The following is a 24107-nucleotide window of genomic DNA, read 5'->3' on the forward strand; positions in this document are numbered from 1 at the left end:
CTCAGTTCCAGGGCTGGTTTCTCCTGGTAGCATGACTTAAGTATGTTTAAAGAAGTCTCATCCTCCTTGCTTCTACAGAATATTTTGTCTCAAGTCAAATTTGCTTGTTTTTCTGGCCCTTTATGAGTCTTTCTATTTCTTCACCAAGATCGTTATTCAAAAGCATCAATTCTTCTCCATTCTTCCTTAGTCGTTATCCATCTCTCACACGCACATGAGGTGGTTGGAAATCCCGCGACTGTGTCTGGATCACAATAGTCCTCAAGGTGATGTCTTTGCTCTATAACAGCTTTTACTTCTCATCTTGAGTCGTGCCCCCTAGCAAACTTAAGTCCCCAAAGCGTGACCCTGTCCATGTCATTATGGTTGACTCTACTTTGAAAAGGCAAGAACTGCTTTCCAACCTGCGGGGGTTTTCTTTCAGCCCATTCACTGACCATATTCGACGGTTCTTCATAAGGGTTTAAATGGCTAATCCCTCAGACGGGAGCAGCTTGTTTCTTCTTTGTGGTCTGTTCTTAGTTTGGAAGCTGAGTCATTGTCCTTGAGGGTGGTCCTCTCGGATATTTGAGACACCAGGGACACAGCTTTCAGCACCAGAGCAAGCCACAAGTCGTGCATGACACGACCGCCAACTGAAAGGCACGTGGTAGAGTCTGCCCATGGACCCCTGCAAGGTTTCAGCTGGAGGCTTGATGTTTCTTCTTCAGCTCTTCCAGCTTAAGGAACGAGAGCCATGTTCTTTCCTTTCGAGTTTCTACTTCCGGGCACATTTCATTGCAATGCATTTCTTTGTCTTCTTGGGCCATCCTTGGACATGCCCTGTTCAACTCTTCTTCCATCATTTCTGCTATTTACTTAGCTTCGCTCTGTTCTAGAGCATGTTTCCAGGCCTCTTCAACATTCAGCTTGATTTTTCTTATCTTTTATGTTTTAAAATAATTTTATTGGTATAAGATTCATATATCATATACTTCCATAGTTAAGTCAGTTTTTTAAAAGAGTTGCATGTACACAAACAGTTCTAGTGCTCCCTCACCCTCCCACATTCACTACTTGCTCCCTAATTTCCCTCCCCGATTAGCCATGGCCTCAGTCCTTGCCTCTGTGCATCCACTCCTTCTGTGATTCGTAAACTGGGAAGCCCAACAGAGACAGCAAAAGACAAAATGAAACAGAAAGAAAATAATAATACGGAGATAGAAATAAGTAGTAAGAAAGAAAAGACCATTTTTTAAAAGCCAGAGAAGACATTTCTGTCGTGAATAAGAGAGAAATGTTTAAGCCTAGAAAACTCCAGGTTGGGTCAAGAGGGAGGCCAACTGACCAAATGCCATAGTACGCTGTAGTTCAAGCCACCGTCACCATGTTGACAATAAGCTCGGCCTGATGGGAAAGGTGCTCAAGTCCCTCACTTGTGGGCAGAAGGGATCTGACAGAGGCTTCATTTAGCTTCATGCTCCGCAGATGGATTTGGGGGTCCCACTGTCCCCCCTAACCTTCTACGAATTGGATGTTCGCAATTTAGGTTCTGATATGATTCTTTTCATCATATTTGGATTTTGTTGTTGTCATCTTTGGATCACACTGGCTGGCTGGTGTGCTTCTGCCGGGGGGATTTAGTTGACATTTCACTTAGGTGGCTGTTTGTTTGAATAAAAGCCTTTAAGACCCGCGACACGATTCCAGTTGATAGTCAGGTACCATCAGCTCTCTTCACCACACTTTGCTGTAGCACCCTTATCTTCAATGATCTCTTCATGAGAGCAAGTATCAAACAGGGCCATGTATAAGAATGAACTGTTCTTGGATTGGGGCTACAATTACATGGAGCTCAAAATTCATCTGCTTGTTCATGGCATATGAACGACCCTGATTTACTTTCATGGTTATATTAAAACAATAACAAAACAAAAAGCAAACAAAAACTCTCCCAAAAAAGCAAAACAAATAAAGAAAAGCATTGTCAATCATCCCCTGGGGTATAAGGCAATTACATAAATAACATCAATAGCTTATCCACTGACATAGAATTTAAGGTTGATATGAGGAGTTTATGTGAGTACAATTCAACTGCCAACTGTAATCCAGGAGTCATTGCTTTGTACAGATTGATTTCTTAATTGATTGAGCTCTGTTTCCATGGAGCATGGGGTTGGTACAGGAGATTTTCCTGTAACATTCCTTACAAGGGCAGATCCTTGTCTCTCAGATAAATTAATAACTGTCATATTAAAGCAAGAGGAGGATTGAGGTACTAAATATATTGTGGTTCTGGGTCCCCTTTCATTGGACACCCACAAATCCCGGGATCCAACCCAAGGTCCAGTGACCTCCTTCACCACAGTCTTGAGGTGGCCCTCCTTTGCTTCCTCTTCTATCAGGAAATTTCAGTCCTAAGTCCAAGGGCTACAGGTAGTTTTGAGGTAGGGCCCAGTTCGTTCAGTCGGGCTTCCACATTGAGTCCTTCTGGTGTGACCCTCCGGGGATGCCCTGTTCCTGCAAGGCCAGGTCTATGGGCATCACGGCGCTTAGTCCATGGCATGGCTCGCTGAGGGCTGGCAGACAGACATGTACTCAGCGTCTACCCAGAAACAAAGAACTGGGTTTATTCTCCTCTTAGCTTCCCTACAATTATTACTTAGCATCCCTCCTGATGTGAGATTGCTCCTCCCCATTTAGCCACCGTACCCAGCAACAGCTATTCCAGTGTCTCCTCTGAAATGTAGAAGCTCCCCTGCCGTCATCTTGACTTGATTTTCCAGTAAGGTTCTCTTCTGATTCCTTTGCAGTGTTTGTCGATTTGTCACTACGTTGTCTCAGTGATGAATGGCATTAAGTGGGTGGCCTTTTTCCTTCCCCCTCCTCACAAAAAGTGACCCCAGCTGATATGAGGGCTACTCTTTTGAGGGGATTCTTATGAAGTGCATATAAAGGAGGTGCTGTGTGGTTAATGGTCGGTAGGCAGACTTTCTGCCCCTTTGTTTGGGACGTGTCCTCTAAGATTTGTTTCATTGGTGTTTCTCCTTATAGTAGTGGACTCATGCAATATTTTGTGGGAGAAGGCCAGCCACCCACAACTAATCGCAGGTTCAATAGGCACAGTTGTACTGTTTAATAGATGGATGGATGGATAGATAGATAGATAGACATATAGATAATAAAGTCATAGAGAGTAAGGAGAGATAGAAGAGAGATTGAAATAATGGAGTCAGACATATTTCATAGTAGCATGCTCACCTCAGGCCCACTCTGTGGTCCATGTGGAGATGGGAGATGAGAGGGCAGAAGAGAGAGAGAGGGGAAAGAAGACAAGGGGAGAGAGGACGGGAATGAGGATCAGGGGAGAGAGCACTGGGAAGAGACTCTATTGCTAACCAATATTGCTAACCATTATTGCTTTGGGGGGCATGCAAGCCCCTGATTACAGGTAAAGACATGCATCACAGGAAGGGGTTGTGCTATAGGTAATACAGTGATGAGAAGGGGATGATCTAGGAGTGTGCACGCAAAGGAAAGGGGAGGGATTGGGGTACACATGTGACAAATGGGCGGATCCCAGATTCATGATGGCGGCCTAACCTTGAATGCCCTTGATATGGAGACTTGATTTAACCTCAGCTTTCCATTGTCCTTAACAGCAGGGAGTGAGCCCCACCTGTGGTGGGACCAGATGGTGGTTTAATGCCTTCAGGGAGGATGTCTCTAAGCATCTCACCTCCCACCATGTGCTGGCAAACAGCCTCTAATGTTTGGCATATCTTTGGGGGAGACAAAGCGGGGTGGGGGGGAAGTCTTTTTATATCCCACAATATTTGTCCTTTCGTGATTGAGTGGCTTCACTCAGCAAAATGGTTTCCAGGTCCCTCCATGTCATGTGGTATTTCGTCGTTGTTTTTCAGGGATGCATAGTATTCCGTTGTGCGTCTGTACCATAGTTTCTTTACCTATTCTTGCACTGTTGGGCATATGGGCTGCTTCCAGATTCTTGCTATTGTGACTGTGCTGCTGTGCACACGGGAGAGCATGCATGCCCTTGTGCTGCGTTTCTCACGTCTTTGGGGTAAATGTGCCTAATTGTGGGACGGCTGGATCATATGGGATGTCAATCCTAGTTGCTTTGAGTGTCACCATCTTGTTGTCCACAGCAGTTGTGTGTATTCAGTATCACTTCCTCCACAGCCTCTCCAGCATCTGTTATTTTCTGCTTGTTTGAATTGGGCTAGCATTGTGAGTATGAGGTGTTATCTCCTTGTGCTTTTAATTTGCATCTCCCTAATAGCTAGTGATTGTGAGCATCTTTCCATGTGTTTGTTGGCTATTTGTACTTCCTTTTGATGAACTGTCTGTTCATATCTTTTCCCCACTTCTTAACTGGATCACTTGCTATTTTCTTATTACGCAGTTGCAGATTTCTATAGATTTTGGCAATTAGACCCTTGTCTGATGTGTCATTGGTAAAAAAAATTTTTTGGAAAACAGTATTTTTCTCAATCTTGTTTCACTCTTTTGATGTACACAATTATGTCATTTCGGCGTGTCCCAGTCATCTGTTTTGTCTTCTGCTGTGCATGCTTTCTTTATTATACATGGCAGTCTATGTATACCCTGAAATAGGGCACATACATTTATCCTAGCTTTCTCATTACTGATCCTGATAGCTCTGGGGTTAATAGTTAGGTCTTTAATGCATCTTGAGTCTAATTTAGTGCATGGGGAGATGTTTTGTCTTTTGAATGATCTTTGCATTCTTCCTGTCATCCCACAACTTATCTGGTGTTAGTTTGGTAGTGTTCAAAATATTTCAAAATGGCTTCTAAATTCAGATGAGATAGATTCAAATTTGTACTTTGGCTTTCAAGGAGTTATTTAATTTTTGTCAGCTTCAACTTGAACTTGCATATGAACAACTGATGGTCTATTTGGCAGCTGGCCCTGGCCTTGTTCTGACTGATAACATTGACTATTTGCTTTGTTTGTTTCCAGAGAGGTAGTTGATTTGATCCCACTGTATGGCACCCAGCAAGGTTCATGTGTGCAGTTGCCATGTGAGTTGTGGTGGAATGTTAATACTAACGAATAGGTCATTTTATTGCAAAATTTGAACATCCTGTCTCTGGTATCATTTCTATCACCAAGGCTATATTTTCTGACTTGCACATTCCAATGCCAGCAATTATTCATGCATCTTAAGTGCATGCTTAATTACTATCAAATGTCAGAACTTGGTCAAATTTTTCAATATCTTCATCTGTGTTTTTAGTTGTTAGTGGATACATTTGAATAATTGTATTAACCAGTCTTCCTTATAATAATAAAAAAAGTAATCACCCTGATCAAGTTGATTCCAATTCATAGTGATCCTACAAGCAGGGTAGAACTGGCCATTTATGTTCCCCAGAAATACATAGTCGCATCTTTCTCTGTCAGAGTGGCTGGCAGTTTTGATCATTGAACACGGGGTTCAAGGCCCAGTGTACAGCCAACTATGCCACCAGGGCTCCTTGGTGTTCTTTAGGAATGTGGATCTCGCACAGACAGCCAACACCAGTCTATTTCAGCTCATTAGTGCCCAGGATAATGATTTTATTTGTTCATTTCTGACAATTTTCCATTGTCCTAGATTCATGCTTTGTACATTCCACATTCTGATTACTAATGGACATTTCTTCTCCTTTTGAGTCATGCCACATCAGCAAATAAAGGTCTGTAGACGCACGCTCCATTCTCACCATTCAGGTCTACTCTGCTCTGAGGTGGCAGTGCTTTCCCAACCTCTCTGAATGTCCCCCAGCCTGGGGGTTTCTCTTCCTGCAGCATTTCATACAACGTTCTACTGGTACACATAAGGTTTCACTAGTCATTTGCTTTTTTTCCTTGAAGTAGGATGCTATCCCCGTATTCCTGGAAACGCCATTGGAATGTGTTCATCCTGGGTGACCTGCTGATATCTGAAATACCAGGGCATCGCTTCCAGTATCACAACCACAGGTAAGCCACAGCAGGATGACAAACTAACAGATGAGTGGCGGATGAGGGACAGAGGAGAAAAATAAGTATGCCTTTAGCCCAGATGCATGTCTTTAAGGACATTATTTAACATGTGTGGGCCTCACCGTTCTCAACTATAAAGATAAAGATTTATAGCATTTGGCTGGGGAGGAGGAAGCATGAAGATCAAGAGTGCTGATGTTCAGAAAAGGCCCGTCATGCCATGAAAAATATTAAGAAAAGAAGGTTCCACCCTTCCTTCCTTCCTTCCTTCTTTTTTATTTCATTTAATGAGACGCAAAGAAGCAACTTTAATTCCAGCCACACGATTACTACTAAACCGTGACTCATGAAGTATCCCCAACCCCATCCCCGTATATAATGATGTGGCACAACTGGAGAATGAGGAGACTCCTTCTCACTCTGCCTCAGCTCATACGATTCTCCCGGCTCCTCTTCCTGCAGCAGCCGTATCTTACAAGGCAAGCCTCGCTTTCCTGGGCTCCGGATCCTGTCCAGAGGGACCCCCTGCATTATGGAACGCTTGCTGTGTACACTGACGCACATTTTACTTTTAAATCTTTAAATTGATTGATTCTCCCTGACAACGTTTTCTTAAAGCCTTCTTTTTTTCACCCACCTAATGAATGTGAATCTTGGCAGAGGCATGTGATTGACAGGGCCATAGACTGATAACGTCAAGTCGCGCCAAGACTCAGGGGTGGAGGCAGCCTGTCCCAGTGCCCGGGAGCAAGCCAGACACATGGCACTCATTTACGGAGCGAACCCCGAGGACTGGCCACGGTCTCCAGGATGACCACTATCTCCCCTCTCTTTCCCAAGCAGTCCCGTAGGGGTTCGGAGTGCTTGGGAAACTTTTTTTTTTATGTCTAGGATTTGTGTGCTGGATGATGACAAAGAACCAAAGTTCATTAAAAATAGCCCAGGCCCTCAAGGAAGAACCCCTGGATATGAAAATGGTAAAGCACTGAGCAGTAGGTTGGTGGTTCCTATCCACTCAGGCCCCTCAGGATGAAAGCCCCCCAGAGGTGAACTTCCAGGTCACAGCACAGTTCTGCAGGGGCCATTATGAGGGAGAATACTCGGGGGAAATTGATTCTCACCTCAAGAAGCTTGGTCTTGCCAGGGAAACAGACCCGGGTGACCAGCAGTGGTAGAAGCCAGGCTTCCTGTCAGTTGCTAATTTCTGTGCCCCAAAGAAGGCGCTGCGAATGGACTCGAGCCTGCAAGAGTGCCGTCTTGCCCTATGTGTGCCTTCATCCAAGGAGCGCTTCAAGCTTAAGGCCTGTAGCTCATTCATGGGCAAGTGTGAAGAGCTGGGTGCGTTATCTGTGAGGGGATGCCTTTGCCCGGAGGCTTCAGAGGAGGGATGTGAAAGTCTCAGGAAGGTTGTCCACGGGTGTACATCAATGTGTAGGGTTCATCCTATAGACCGCGGGACATTCGTGTTTCCAAGGAAGAGGGTGGTGGTATGCATGTGTGCTAGCTCATGTTCAGAACGTCATGGAAGGTAGATTGGAAAGTGGGATGATGACAAGAGGGCCTATTTCAACGCAGACAATGGTCTGAGTACACGAGGCCACTGGATGGCACACGGGGCCCTGTGGACTTGTAGTTCATTGGTAGTCGCGCTGGAGAAGGGAAGAGGCCTCAGGAGAGACACTGGCTTATTTCTTCTCTCAACCGGACTAGAAGCCGGTGAGTTTGTTTGTGATCCTAGTGGCTAAGGCATTGGTGGAGCATCCCAGGGGACATAGCCAGAGAAAGGTAGGTTTACTACATACAGCAAAGGTGAGAGCTGAAGACACTTCCATCGCGATTAAGAATTGGCTCCTCAAAATGGAACTACGCAAGTTCCCGTAGCACACGTGAGTTGCCACTCGGTTTTCAGGACGGCTATGCTGAGCCCTGGTGGTGTAGTGGGGGAGGCATGGAGCTGCTAATGTCAAGGTCAGGGGCTCCAGGCCATTAGGTGATCCTGGGAAGAAAGAGTAGGCTTTCTACTCCCTCAGACACCCACAGGCAGGTTCCTGAGGCAGCACCTCGTCTTCTGTGTTCCGGTTGTTTAACCCATTATGGATTCCTGACCAGGGTGACTCCTGGCTTGTGAGCAGTCCGTCTGCAGCATGTGACGGTCCTACCCCTACACCTCAGCTCCCAGGACAGGAAGGCGTTCCGTTTGTCCCTGTCCCCGGGGCACGGGGCCGGAGGACTCATTCCTGTGTGCTCTTGGCAAGCTTCCCATCAGACGCTGGATATGAACTCGCACCCTGGAGCCAGAGCTCTGTCTTCTTCATTTGTTAAAGGGATCTGCGGTTTCCTCCCCATTTGGGGATGAGTTGTTTTGTTTGACCAGGCTTAGTGAGCTCATCCCTGTATCGGTTTTTCATTTACGGCATTTAATTATGCATTTCATTTGCTGCAATTAAAAAAAAAGTGATCTGCTCCCTGCCTTAGGTTAGCGCAGATGACTGAATTGGCATTAAAAAATTGGAAGAGTCACTGGCAGGCATCCCCTCAAAATATCAGGGCCACGATGGAGTCCCTCCCACCACTCCCTAGCCATCTCTCTCTCCCCGATCGTGGAGAGCTCCTGCCATCTTTCCTTGGTTTAAAATAGGATGGGGTGAGCAGCAGCTCCCGCCCCAGCTTCCCTACCTCCGTGGATTGCACCCCGAACTCCAGGAAGGAAAAGCAGGCAGGTGCAAGAGACCCCGTTCGTTTGCCCTGGGTCAGTCTGCAGCAAGCGGGACATGGCTGGGAAGGTCTCCCTCAAAGGACCCTGATGGGAAAGTGGCCTTCCGAAGAGCCCAAAGGAAACTCTGCCAAGATCAGGGGTAGGTCATAGCCTGTCTCCCAGGCAATGCTTCAGAGAGTGACACGACGGAGCCAGTAAATTACAGATTCTTCCAGGAATGGTGCCAGAGAACTTGACATTTCACATTCACTCACACATTGGCAGCTGTCACCATGGGTAACAAAATGCAGGCACTACCTACGGCTCAATAGGTAGCCCGTCCCCCAGAATTTAGAAGCACCCATCTTAATCCCTGACAGCCCAGTGTCCAGGGATGCAACTCCAGATGCACTTTTGATGAAACATTACTGCATGCATGTGAGTGTTTATGTGACTGTGCGAGCTGGGCTTAGCATAGAAACTAGACAGCAGACAGCTTTGGACTGTCTAGGTTTGGCTTCAAATATTTTTGCATTCTTCTGTGTGAGTTTTCTTATTGCTAAAATAGGACACTAGCATGAGAGACAGTGTAGAAAATTCAGATGAAAGAGACAAAGAACATCCGAGTCTCCTCATGCAAATGTGATCATTATTACTTTGTTGTAAATCCTTTCCTCTATATAATGCGTTATACTACACAGTTACATGTATTGTACCGTATATGTGTGCATATAAACAGGAGCCTTGGTGGCAGAGTGAGTTGCCAACCACAAGGTCAGCGGCTCAAAACCATGAGCCCAATCCTTGGTAGGAAGACGGGGCTTTCTGCTCTCATGAAGAGTTAGTCTCAAAACTCACAGGGGTAATTCTACCCTATGGTCACAATGAGTTGGATTTGACTCCATGGCAATGAGTGCGAGTATGTGTGCACACACAAACACACACACACATTAGAATAAACTAAAAAGCCAAACCTGTTGCCCTCAAGTCAATTCCAATTCATAGTGACCCTTGAGGACAGAGTAGAACAGCCCAGAGTGTCTGAGACTATAAATCTTTAAAAAGAAGACAGCCTCATCTTTCTCCTTCAGAGTAGCTGGTGGGTTTCAATCACTTGACCTGGGGTTAGCAGCCCAATGTTTAACCCACTATGCCACCAATGTCTACGTTAATCACACAGTATTTTACACACACACACACACACACACACACACACACACACACTATTGTTCCTAAATTTAATGATACCATTAATTGTAAGACACAGCATGAAGTTAACTAACATGTCTTTACTATATTAAATGCCGAAAGAAATATTTTTGCTTAATAATTTTTTTCATTTATTCATTCAATTTCACTCTAGATTGTCCTTCTGAATCACACAGCTCTCTGAGTTTGAATTTATGCATTCTTCATGTTTAATTCTTTTGCTCTTGAAGCTAGAACCCAGCCTTCTGTAGAATGCTGCTCAAAACATAAATCAGAAATCTTGATTTCGGTGTCTTTAAATAGTTGTATGATGGACATATTGACTTTGTTTATATTTTTGTAAATTAGGTGGGGGCTGATATTTCAGATAGTCGACTTTGTACTCAACAGTTTAAGCTACTGATAAACCCCTGAAAGAGTTGGCCCCCTCATTGATGGGTGTGAACTTGGGTGAAATGGAGGATGATTCTCTACTAGAGGACATGCCATATTGAGACAGAGAAAGGCATATTAGGGCTTTGACTTGCATTTTCTATTTCATTAAAATCCCAAATAAACATATTTTTAAAACATTTTATTATGATTTGAAGCAATATTTTCAGAGTCAATAATCAATTTTACACTCAACCATTCAACTCGCCTATTTCAATCCCCTCCAAGCACTATCCTTTAGCCCATTCCCTTCTACTGTTTTCTGTTTTCAATCCTTCATCTATCCTAAGCCCCGTCCTTGAGTAAATGCTGCCCTCTGATTCTTAAATGGCTGGCTGATTATTCTAACACACGGGTGAGTTCAGCTCCAGACCTGAAGACTCCCACTACTGATTCAGTCATCTTGAGCATTTTTATTTACGTTACATTCTTTGAAGATTAGAGCTTTCTCTTGAAAGTCAGTTGGAAGTTCTAAGGCAATTCAATACCTGAGTGGAAGTTCTTCATGGATTAGACACACAGGCCTCTTCTCTCTGTGGGATTCCTTGATCTCTTCCCAGGCTCTTGGCAGTTCCCAACACCTTCAATTGCATTGCCAGACGTGTGGTGGTCGGTTTTCTTAGTCATCCTAAATCATGGTAACATCTTTATAAAGACATATTAATAGATCATCAGGGGTCCAAAGTAATTTTAAAATACTGCCGCCTAGGCTTCCCAATACTAATAACTTTCCACAGAGGTGAGATCCAGATAAATGGACACTCGTACCCTCTGAGATCTGAAGGTATCCTGGACTCGGTACTGACTCATAGATTCCCTATATACAAGAGGACAAAACACTCGCTGGGTCCTGCACCATCCTCACAATTGTTATGTGTGAACCTATTGTTGCAGCACTGTGTCAACCCATCTCCTTGAGGGCTTCCTCTTTTTCTTTTCTTATTCTATTGTATTTTTTATTTTATGTGCCCTAGGCATGAAACCGCTCAGGCCACAATCTAGGCATCAAGCTAGGATGAACAAAGGGCTGCCACTCTGCTCTACCCCTGACTGATAGAAGAGCACCACTATCAGTCAGGTGTCTCTTTGCCCATAGCCAGGGGTCTTTTTCTTTTTTTTAAATCATTTTATTAGGGGCTCATACAACTCCTATTATAATTCATACACACATCAATTGTGTAAAGCACATTTGTGCATTCATTGCCCTCATCATTCTCAAAACATCCACTCTCTACCCAAGCCCCTGGCATCAGCTCCTCATTTTTCCCCCTCCCTCCCTGCTCCCCCCACCCTCATGAATCCTTGATAATTTACAAATTATTATTTTGTCCTATCTTGCACTGTCCAATGTCTCCCTTCACCCACTTTTCTGTTGTCCATCCCCTAGGGAGGAGGTTATATATAGATCCTTGTCATCAGTTCCCCCTTTCCAACCCAGCCTCCCCTACCCTCCCGGTATCGCCACTCTCACCACTGGTCTGAAGGGATTATCCGCCCTGGGTTCCCAGTGTCCAGTTCTGTCTGTCCCAGTGTGCATCCTCTGGCGAGGGTCTTTCTCTTTTCCTCCAACTCTCTGCTTTAGCACGCAGGATGTCCTTTTCCAGCGGCTGATTTCTCCTGATCACACCTCAAAGACAAAGTCTCAACATCCTCAAGTCTAAGGAGCATGCTGGCTGTCTGTCCTCCCAGACAGATTTGCTCATTCTTCTGGCAGTCAGCGATACTTTCAGTCTTCTTTGCCTAATTCAAATGCATCACTTTTTCTATGGTCTCTCATGTTTATTGTCCAAGTTTGAAACACACATGGGAAGGGGTAGCTACTGGTATCCTCTACGTCTGCAGATGAGGACATCAAAGCATTAGAAGACTTATATAATTTGTACAGTTTTTCATAGATTCTAAGGAGTGAAAACGGAATTTAACCAGGTGGCTTGGCTCCAGAGCCTTAGTGCTATGCATATTCTCCCTATGTCGAATAGATGTATAATTGCATAAAGATGCCTTTACATCACACATCCCTTTCCATCTTGCCCATGTCTCGACAAGTTCCTGTAACACACCCTTTGTCATGGCAGCAGGGCTGTGTACATGATGCTTCCGTATTGCCGAAGCTTTAGCTCATTTGCAATGTTTCAGTATTATACAGAATGCTATTGGAAAAGTTCACCCGCTAAAACGTAGCACAGCTATGTGATTATTTTCTTAGAGTCAACTACAGCAAATGGAATAAGTGGGTAGGATGACCAACTCTACTGACATCTCCGGGTGCTTGTTTTCTTGGACATCCACCAACACATTCCAAGTCTGACTCCGAGTGTACAAGCAGTTCTTCACCCTCTGAGCCTGACCACCAGCGCACATCTTTCCAATATTTCAGACTTGAGCTGCAAGCTCAGAGTTCTCCACGACCCTTACTGCAGGCCTGCCGCCTCACATTTGAGAGTTTCTACTCTCCCGCGTCCTGAGCTTGATAATTTGATAGGACAACTTGGGGAAATGCTGTTTCTGATTACACTTTTATTCTAGCAAAAAAAAAGGACATAAAAGAAGAAACAGCAGAGAGGAGTTCTAGAAGAGTCCTCAACATGAAGCTTCCTGTCCCCAAAAAGGGCACATCCTCCACTCCAGCATCAATGTATTTTAATACCAGTTACACTTCTGAGCTCATATGTCCAGTCTCACTCATCTTGTTTAATGATATAAGCACAATCGGTTGAATTTTCTTGTCCACACAGCTAAATTCCAGCCTCAGCCTTCTTGCCCTCAGTGTTGGGCAGATACCAGGTGGTGGGTCTTTCTGGCTTGGCCATCCCACCACCCAAGAGCCATTTGATTAACATTATGTATCAGGTAGGTGTGGTCTGGGATCCCTGCATGAAAAGCAAGAGTCCCTCCTGGTATTGCTACTCTCTTTATTGGTCCTGAGGGGTTTATCTGTCCTGGATCCCCTGTCTCCAGTTCTTATCCATACCAGTGTACATCCTGTAGTCTAGATGGATTTGTAAGGTAGACTTGGGATCATGATCGTGGTGGCGGGGAAGGAAGCATTAAAGAACTAGAGGAAAGTTGGATGTTTCATCGTTACTACGCTGCACCCTGACTGGCTTATCTCCTCCCTGCGACCCTTCTACAAGGGGATATTCAGTTGTCTACAGATGGGCTTTTTTGGATCCCCACTCTGCACTCCCCCTCATTCACAATGCTATGATTTTTTGTTTTTTGATGCCTGATACCTGATCTCATTGACACCTTGTGATCACACAGGCTGGTGTGCTTCTTCCATGTGGGCTTTGTTGCTTCTCAACCAGATGACTGCTTGTTTATCTTCAAGCCTTTAAGACTCCAGACTATCTTTTGATAGCCGGGCACCATCAGCTTTCTTCACATTTGTTTATGCACCCACTTTGTCTTAAGTGATTGTGTCGGGAAGGTGAGCATCATGGAATGCCAGTTTAATAGAACAAAGTGTTCTTGCATTGAGGGAGTACTTGAGTGGAGACCCAATGTCCATCTGCTACCTTAATACTAAACCTATACATATATGCACATAGATATATTTCCCCATCCTCATATATAAATATATTTACATATATACAGGTCTGCATTGAGACCTTTATAAATACCCTTTGCCTCCTAGTTCTTTCCTCTATTTCCTTTTACTTTCCTCTTGTCCCACTATCATGCTCAGCCTTCATTTGGGCTTCAGTAATTCTTCTCGGTTACATTGCCCTTGATCAAGCCCTATAAGGCGTCCTACACCCTCCTTGCCATCGGTTTTGGATCACTTGTTGTTCCCTTGTCCCTGGGTTTGTTAACACCCATTTCTATTCTCCACCTCCCCCTCTCCCGTGTCCCCCCAGAACCATCCGTCCATTGTTTTCTCTTCCAAATTGTTTATCCTGCCTATCATATCTAGATAGACCTGCAGAGATAAGAATATGCACAATAAAAAACAAGACAAAGCAAAACAAATCAACAAAAGAAAACAAAACAGCAACACCAAAAATGAAGAAGAAAAAAGAAAAGCCTGTAAATAGTTCAAGGTCTGTTTGTTGACATTTAGGAGTGTTTTCCAGTTGAATCTGATGGGGTGCCACACCCTGCCCCAAAGTCTATTTTTTGGTATTCCTCGGGGACTTCCTTGCTTTGCTCCCTTTGCTGTTCTGTTGCATGCCCTTAGTGTTTTACCTTGGTGTGGTGGGCTCTGATCGGGTGTAATTCCCTGTGTCTCCAGTGTATGTCCCCTATAGGGCTATGGGTCAGTGAGGGATGTCCTGTTTCATGGAGGACCATGTGGTCCTCTCTGGGTAGTGGCTGATCTGAGCAGGGATATCATCCTCTAGGCTTGGTAGACCAGGATGTACTCCACTCTCTCTTCCTCACTTCCCCTTCATTAGCTCCTGTGTGCTCTGATCAGACATGTGGGGTAGAAAGGGGGATCCAATCACAAGGATCTACATATAACCCCCTCCTTGGGGGACGGACAACAGAAGAGTGGGTGAAGGGAGACATCAGACAGTGTAAGACATGACAAAATAATAATAATTTATAAATTACCAAGGCTTCATGAGGGAGGGAGGTGGGGAAGGAGAGGAAATAATGAGGAGCTCATACCAAGGATGTAAAGAGCAAGAAAGTGTTTTGAGAATGATGATAGCAATAAATGTACAAATTGTGACGAGTTGCACGAGCCCCCAATGAAATGATTAAAAAAAACCCAAACAAAAAACAGATAGGCTCTATAAACCTTTGCCTAGTTCCCAATAGAGATGTTTTTGTTGTTGTTGTTGTTGTTGTTTTTTGAGTAATACAAAAAAGAAAGAAAGAAAGAAAAACAAGAGTCCAGCCAGTGGGAAATGGCCTTGGGTCTAGAGATTACCTTCCAGGAACCAGACACAAAAACTGAATTGTTCAGGTAAAGTGAATCCCACCCTAATCATTCAGATTTATCTAGGACTTGACAGATTCGTCTAGGACTAGCTATAGGAAGCTCCTTACTAATCTGGGACAGTACCAGGCAAACCAGAATGGTGGGGCCACAAGGGAATTGTATGGATGTTATAGATTGAAATGTTCTGTTGACTGTACCTCTCTTTAGCATTGGGTTGATGTTTCGCGATACAAGTGAGGGAGAAACAGAAGAAGGTAGTCTTTTCAGATGGCCCAGGCACAGTGTCCTCACTCTGTGTCTTATGACCACACTGGGGGCTATGGGTGCTTCCAATCAGATGCCACTGATTGGGGACCTGGCAGGGGATGCAAGAAAATCATAGGGACCTGTGGCTACGAGGAGGCCCTTCATGCCAAGGCCGACAATGTCATAAGATTGGAATCAGAAGAGAGCCAGATAGCATTGACTGGACAGGGAAGCGTACTGGGAGTTGATAGCAAGACCTGTTTCAATTTTTAAGTCAGCAAAATGGCAGACTCTTTGTCTGCCATGATGAACACTCCTTTTCGTTCACTCAGATGCTAGGTGCTTGAGGTGGAGCAAGGACATAGATGACTCCGAGAGGGGACTATCCAGGTTCTAGAAAATCCCTCTTTGCCACATATCAGAGCTCTTCTATGATCTTCAAATATTTATTTTTTTAAAGAAACTATTTATAGCTACCACTGCTAGTGTGGCCTTCATAGAATATATAACCTTTTTTTTCCGCTTGAAAATATCCTTAAGAGAAAATCTGTTCCTAGTTTGGGGAATAGCATACCCACCCCCGACCTTTTTAATGTTTGAAATGAATTTGTATGTGACTGAAGGCTCTGTGTTCCCTTCAGTTTTACTCTTCCTCCCTTTCAAGCCATTCAGACCAATATTTAGATCTGAGGAGTAAGAATCTGGAAGGTTGTATTTTATTTTATCTTAGGAAACACTTTTAATTAATTAATTAATTTTTGTGTTAAATCCTCCATTTGTTTTATTCCCCCTTACCCCCATCCCATCTCTCCCCTCTTTCTGTCCCCACTGTGGTCCCTGGCCTCCATGTAGTCATCAAAGCCTTCAGTTTTAAAGGGATCCCTGGTGGTATAGTGGTGGCATGTTGAACTGTTAACCACAGTCAGCAGTTCAAAACCACTAGCAACTCCCAGGGAGAAAGATGAGGCTTTCTACTCCTGTAAAAGGTTATAATCTCGGAAACCCACAGGCCTGTTCGGCTTTATCTTATAGGGTCATTATGATTCAGAATCTCCTCAATGGCCCTGATTTTGAATTTGATCAGGTCTAGGTATCACACTGGGCAATCAGACACATCTTTCCCCCTTAAAGAGGTTTCATGATTAGGAGAGGAGACTTTGGGGTTTGGAGGACCTTCATGTCCAGATCAAACATTGAAAACCAAACCTGTGTCTGTCCAGTCAGCCCTGACTTATGGCAGCCCCGGGTGCTGCAGAATAGAACTGCTGTCTGTCGGGCTTTCCATGTGGCTCTGACTTTGGGAAGTCCATTTCCAGGCCTTTCTTCGAAACACCTCTAGGTGAATTTTCACTTCTAATCTTTCTGTTAGTAGTTGAGTGCTTCATGTTTGCATCAGTCGGGACTCTGGGATCATATCCCACTTGCAATCCCTGTACGGTGGAAATGGCCGACTAACCTCACTGAAGGAAAGCACATCCCAGGTCTGAACAAAGAAGGGAGAGCTTCAGGCAGGGAGAGCTTCGGTTGCGGGGTTGGAGGGAGTGGTGGGAGAGAGGCTGGACATAGCATGTTCCTCTTGGGGACCCTTCTTCATACTTAACCATCAAAGAAAATGATTCAGGGAATGGTTTTTCCAAATATACATTTATGATCCTGCAACTATATTTTTTTAAAAAAGTAATTCTGAGGGAAGGCAATATATATTGAGCATTCAATGCAAACCAGGCTCTGGGCATGAAACTGTTTTGTTTCCAAAAGGCAGTTGGGAAAATACCTGATTATATGCATGAAGCTATGTAAGAGAAGTAGCTATACCTCTATTGCTATAGGATAGGAATGAAGATGCCTCTCCAGGTCAAGTCTCCTTCCCAAGGTAGGTGTGTCCAGTGTCAATGGGCTGGCGCAACATAGAAAATAACCTACTGAGGTCCCTTCCAACCACCCCTCTTTGCCCCCCTGTACCTTCCGCTTACATCCACACCGCGGCCTTCGTGAACTGGGTACTGACAGTGAGCTGGCTGTCCAGAGATGGTTCATTGCTGGTCACAAGAAGTCTGGGAATGATGACAGCACAGTAATAGTTAACATCTTTCAGGAATGGTTATGTCCCGTGTCAGTGCTTTCCTCGTGGGTAAAAGGCACTCTCCCCATCTTCATAGCTGGGGCGCTGAGACTTGCTGGGGTGAGCAGTGTCTGAGGTCTCCCAGCTCAGAATGGACTGATGTGGAACTGTTCTGTCCTCAATGTAGAGAGACAGGTCCTCAAATCCCAGTTAATAACAGACTGCGAAGCACTTAATTGTGTGTGTGTGTGTGTGTGTACATGTGTTTTAAAATAAGCTATAAGTGGCTGGCATTTGAAAATCAAAATCGACATCATCGGAAGTATAAAACTAATGAGGTGGTTGGGATATGGCACAGTGGCGTGTGTGAGCAATTTGCTCAACGGAGGCATGGGGACCATTTAGAGACAGCTAAGAAATGGCTTCTCTAGAGTCACGGTTAAAAAATGATATTCAGAGCTAGGAAGGCAGTCTTTAAGCAATTTCACTATTGTTAAGCTTTCCTTTGATTATAGCAAATAAGTTTCCCTTCAATGGGGGACTTTTCTTATAAAAGGGAAAGAAGAAGCTGGCATTCTGGTGCCAATGCAGCTCTCCCAGAAGGCTGTCCCAGGGCCCGGGAGCTCACCACTTGCCTGAGCAATTCCCAGCGTTCAGCACGGGGTCTCCGCGCCTGACCAGAGAGGCAGCTTATTATCTTCCAGCACATAATGTGTTGCACCCAATGACTGCATTACTGCAAGCCCCTAAATTGTATTTGGACAAAGAATAATTGAACGCTGGACAGAATAACAAATGCCCCGGTCAAGTTTGCTTCATGGGTTTATCGTGTTGTATTAACATGATAGAAATATGAATACTTAAATCTTATCTCAGGTATAGTTTATAACTGCATTAATCATTTACTGTATTCTATATTTTTCATGTCAGTAAGATTGTGAGGAAAAGATTCAATTTTCACAGCACAGTCAGGGAGTGTGTTTTAGATAAGTAAGAGGCCAGGATCACACTATTGTAACATGGCTTTCCATTGCACACCCTATAAAGGGAAGGTTAGCATATATCAAGCAATAGTAAGCAGGATCCTTTAGGCTTCAGGAAAAATAAATCACCAAGTGGTCCGATGCCATCGCCAGGTTTGCCCTGAGCCGATAAACAGTTACAGACTTCTTTCTCCGTGATAGAGCCACACTAGGCTGGCAAGATGCCCGAGTCGTCCAGGCCGCAAAGTGCGTGTCACGTGCCGACTTGCTGTGTCCTTCTTGGCAGGTGTGGAGGGGCAGAGAAGAGGCCAGGCGCTGTCTTTGACCTGGAACTGCCTAGACCAGCGGTTCTCAACCTGTGGGTCGCGACCCCTTTGGGGGATCAAACAACCCTTTCACAGAGGACACCCCAATTCATAACAGCAGCAAAATTGCAGTTATGAAGAAGCAACGAAAACAGTTATATTGATGGGGGGGTCACTATAACACAAGGAAGTGTATTAAAGGGTCACGGCATTAAGAAGGTTGAGAACCACTGGCCCAGAGTCACTGCTGGAAAGAATACTCCAGGGAATGTTGTTCCGGAAAGGGCGTCGTCCTAAGTACAAGGGTGAGCTAATGTCTCCAGGAACAAGGAAGGTATGTTCTAAGGCAGGTGTGTGTGTGTGTGTGTGTGTGTACTGACTTCTCTCCTCCTCTAATCCCATTGTCATCTAATAGACTCCAACACACACGCCCCATCCTCCTGTGTGTCAGCTGGCGGGAGCACCACAGGCTTTGCAGAGATGGATTGGGAGGAAGTAAATCTCCAGGCTCTTCCCCCAGATGCCCCCAGACTCCCACCTTCAGGGATGTATCTGAGTGCTTTAACCATTGAAGCACCTGGGGACCCCTTTCTGTATCGCCAGGTGATAGATAACACACGGGTTCCTCAGGCTGTCAGCATCAAACCCCATCACAGAGCATTCAGATAGTTTTCCCAAATCTCGGGTTTCAGTGCCTCCCGATGAAGGCTAATTCAGAGAACTTCCTTTCTGAATAAACCGGTCGCTGTGCCAGGTGCCAGTTCCCCCCAGCCCTCAGCGTCGGGGGTTTTCAAGCACCTGGTGCGTCCATCCTTTATCTGGTCAGGTTGGTCTTCTAAGCCTTCCTGTTTGCCCAGCAAAGTGAAGCAGAGGTCACCACACAGAGTAACTTATTTCTCAAAGTTTAGGGGGGGAAAAATCAAAACAGCAGGCCATAGAAGAGAAAGGTGAGATGCAAAGACACAAATCACTTCACAGTCACAAAAAATTGCCCCAAAATAGCAGCTTGCAGCTGTGCACAGCAGGGACAGAAAACATTAAACACATGTTAAATAACAAATAGGAGACTTAAATATAGCTAAAAATGGACCTTATTCTGAATAAATCATGCAAGCTGCATCTTAACCGTCCTGAGAATTGTAATGGATCATGTGAAATCTGCCAAATTTGTATTAAAAAAAAAATCTATCGCGTGAGCCTCTGCTTTCAAACGACACCGTGCTCATGTGAAGGAAGCGGTCCCCTCCTCCGGGCCCCTCCAGCCCCGTGCCCCCGCCCATAAGACTACAGCTGGATTTAAGAAATTTCACTTTAGTTAAAGACAAGCAAGACATGCATTTGAATAAGTCTATTTTTTTGTGTGTGGATAAAAACTATTTAACATTCACTTTGCACCGCCTGAGCATTTCACAAAATTGTTCCTTCTTTCTTTGAACGTGTAATGGACTTGGCTCATCCATTCGAACGGCTTTCTGAAAGCCGCACAAGTACATCTCCCCTACTCCGCATCCAGTTTTAGCCTCTCTTAAGACACAGCCATTGCCACCAGGGCAGAGAGATTTTTATCCCGGCTCCTCCGCGGCCGCGGGGGTGGGGGCCGTGGGGGGACCGCCACCTTTTATGAGGACAGGGCCAAATAAACCTCCAGCAGCCCCGGTATTCAAATCCGCCCTCCTCTCCCAGTGTGTGCTGCCTAGATATTTCTGTCTCCAGATTCTTGTCAAGTCCTTTGGCTTGCCTTTAGCGCTTAGGGTCATATTTTGACTTCTTCGGTTTGTCTCTCTCTTGGGAGATTCGTGTCCTTTAAAAGGGCGCGAGGGAAGTGTGAGGAGACGTCTTAATTTGGCCTTTCTTTTTCCTTTGGCTCCCACGCCACCCACCTGGGCGCGTGCATACGCATGCCTGTGTCCACACACACAGGTGCCGGATGCACCGATGGGGTGCCTTCCCTTCACGGTGGCTGTGGACATCTTCATGGAAAGGGGGCTGCGGTCGCACCCGCCCAGCAGCCGTGGACCCCCGTCGCTGCATGTATAGATGCACACATTTGTCACCAACAACCAGTTGCCAAGACGTCTCGTGGGAAGCAGAGCCCTGAGCGGGTGCCCACAAGCTCGCCCTTTGTAAATAAGCCCCCCCCCACCGAACACGGCCCCCCTATCCCTCATGGGAGCCCTCTCCCCGCCTCCGTTCTCACTCCGAATATTCATAATGCTCTCTTAGCATGAAGAGCGAGTATGTGATTTTGAGGGCAAAAATATGGAATGAGGAGAAGTCGAGGAAATTTAGAATGACAATAGTAATAAGGTTGATGATGCTGGAACAAAACAAACCAGGAGGAAGGCAGGGAGTCCTCTGGGAGCAGCATCCTCTGGAGGCTTCTGCGGCCCAGCCGTCCCCCCTTGGCTGTACACAGCGCGTCTCCAGCGAGCGGGGCTCAGATGGGGTCTCTCCAAAGGCAGTCAATGCTCTCATGTACTGAGAAGTCATAAATATGGAATATACTGCACCGCTGCTTCCATTTCCTGTCTTTCAAGGATCTGGGTGAAATTACAGATGGTAGTATAAGTAGTGATTTAAAACGAAAAGGAGAGAAAGCGATGTGAAAAAGGAGGAAGGGAAGGGAGGCTGGTGGAAGAAGGAAGAGAAGGAGCCAGGCAGGGACCGGCAGGGAAGGGAGGGGAGCCGGGGAGCACCGGTTGGTTTGCAGGGTGGAACCATCTCCCCCGTGGCAGCCGAAGGAGAGGGGGTGAGTCCACCTCATGTGGAAAATTGTTCCGTGGCTCTGGGCTATCAGTCCCTTTGGTTCCTTCTGGGGGAGGCTTGGCTACTTACCCCCTTCCCAAGAGGATTTCTAAGCTGCCAGCTGCCCCCCACATGTGCACCAAAGGCAAGTGTTTTTGGAATTTTCCAGCAGGGCATTAGCTCAAGAGAGAAGAACCCCCCCCCAAGGAGTACTTGCCATGCTGGTGGGCCACATCAGCCAAGCCCTACTTTGATATCATTATAAATCAAAATTGTAAAAGCCAGGAAGAAAATGAACAGCAACCCCAATAGTGTGCTTGCGGTCGAAGTGCCCCCATGCAGCTGAGGAAGTTAATAGTAAAGTCTGAAATGTCGCTCTATTAGCACTCGGTGTTACCCCTCCCCGGCTCCCCCCCACCCGACCCCCGCCTTTTTGAATCCTCAGTGACGCTCTTTCTGTATCTGTGCCTCCGTTTGGGCTTTCCTGGCCTCGGAGATTGGGAGTTCGTCTTCTGCTCTGTGAGCTTTTTAATCTGTTCCTTTATAATATTCCTCCTCTAACTTGCCCAATATGATTCATTTCGTTGGGATCTTGTTTTATTTTTAAGTCATCAATTACTCAAACTTTGTAGGCCTATCTATCCTCAACCATCTGGACCCCATACCTTATTTTAAAGCATGTTCGAATAATGACAACCTTCTTTTCTCAATTAATTTATGGGCTGTGGGGACCATTTTTCATTTGTTATCATGCACTTCCATTTGATCTCTCCTATCTTTCTTCTGCATCTGCAACCCCGGCGTATAAATCTTCCACTCCGGCATTGTCATGGTGCCCAAGATATAGAGGTATAACTCCCTATTAGTTCCACAAAACTGACCTTAATTTCTAAAAATGGTATCAGATGTGAATAAAGTTTGGTCCGATGATTTGTTTTGATTTACTTTGCGCCACTTATCTTTGAGTTTCCCTCCTACTTTCTTTTATCTAATTTAGACAGTGGAGTCTTCCGGTGTATCCATTACCTCCCTGCCAGCGCCGCTCCTCAGAGAGATGGGGCGAGGAGATTTGGGGCTGCGGGTAATAATATGTGGCCTGTGGACATGCTTGAGGTGGGTTTGTGTGGTTTTCTGTTTTATTCAAGTTGACCTGGAAGCTGCAATATCTTTCCTATTTACAAAAAGAAAAAAAAAGGAATATTTTCCAACAGCCCGACTACATCAGGTTATTGGCTATTGTATCTGAGACATGCTGAATAAAAGTAAGCATGCAGAGCCAAGGAGCTTTTATGTTCTGCTGCTATGTTGACGAATCGGGGGTTTGGAAAGACCCAAATCTCTCACCAACCATTTAGGGGAGGCTGGCTTTGGATTTCAGAGGGGCTGTGGCTCACAAAACAGAATCTCTGCGTGTGTGTGTTTTGTTTTACATAAACAGACTTCTGTCCAAACGAAGAAATGCTAATGAAGCAAAAACCGCGGCCAGATGTTTATTAACACGTCTCAGGTTCATGGGATTTGGAGAGTGTGCAGTTTTCATGGGCTAATTTAAAAAGGGAAACACCTTTATTGGAATAATGGCCAATTATAATTGCCGACTTTGCCTATTCTTTCTTGTGCCAGTGGGGTTGGGGTCCTGCCGGCGGCTCCTCAAAGTGGGGGGGGGGGTGTGATACGCCCTCGCTGCATCCTGGCGTGGCTGGGTTTGAGGCGTGGCACGTCAGCGGCATGTGGTGTCCTGAGACACACCCACGTGCACACCCTACAGGAACCCCATGTGGCTGGCTGCACAGAGCCATTTTTCTCCCCTTTTTTTGTGTGTGGAGTTTGGGTTTTATATCCCAACGTGAGCTTTTCTTCTCGCTTTCCCATCCGCCGCGCGGGTGCCTATTGGTCTGGCGACCGGCAGCAAGGACCTTGTGCCAAGCAGTGGTGCTTCTCAGGAATGCCAGCAAGCTGCGGGACAGGAAGAGGGGCTGTCAGGCCTCAGCGTGGTGGCTTCACTCTGGGCCCCAGATTCAAACTGTGGAGTCATAAAACGGAATAGCACCATATAAAACTCCGCGTTTCATAAGACAAATATTGCTCTATGCATTCATGTCCCTTGCACTATGTTAACTGTAGGAAGAAATGGAAACAGTTTTAGTGACCCCCTGGGACCTATAAAGGCTATTTCTGAGTCTGAATCTTGCTGTTTAATTTAATCATTTATTATATTAATATTCAAATGGGCTGCATCTTATTAGCTACTGCAAAGATGTTAGTATGTCTGAAATAAATACCTAATTATGCTTTTGAAGAGAGGGGTTCTAAAGACTTGGGTAGGGTTGTGCTAATAGAACAGTTAATTTGCAGATTTTTCTGCAGAAATCAGCAGTTTGAGGTTGTTGTTGTTGTTGCTTTGATTTTCTCTTTTAAAAAATTAAAAACAAGGATTGAAGACCCACTGAGAGGCTTACACAGCAGACCCTACTGCTATCGACCCCCCAAGCAGCCCCGGGGTCCTGAGGTTTGGTCTCAGCCCTGGCGTGAGTGACTACCTCCC

The 24107-nt window shown here is 45.3% G+C and overlaps 1 non-coding gene across 1 annotated transcript; it reads right to left on the minus strand.

The window, feature by feature from the left end:
* Positions 1 to 11291: 11291 nt before the first annotated feature.
* On the minus strand, positions 11292 to 11435 carry LOC142432956 (small nucleolar RNA SNORA48). Its single transcript, XR_012781031.1, has one exon. It is a non-coding gene; the product is annotated as a small nucleolar RNA SNORA48 (small nucleolar RNA).
* Positions 11436 to 24107: the final 12672 nt, after the last annotated feature.

This window comes from Tenrec ecaudatus, chromosome 18 (genome assembly GCF_050624435.1).
Source record: "Tenrec ecaudatus isolate mTenEca1 chromosome 18, mTenEca1.hap1, whole genome shotgun sequence".
Classification (NCBI taxonomy): domain Eukaryota; kingdom Metazoa; phylum Chordata; class Mammalia; order Afrosoricida; family Tenrecidae; genus Tenrec; species Tenrec ecaudatus.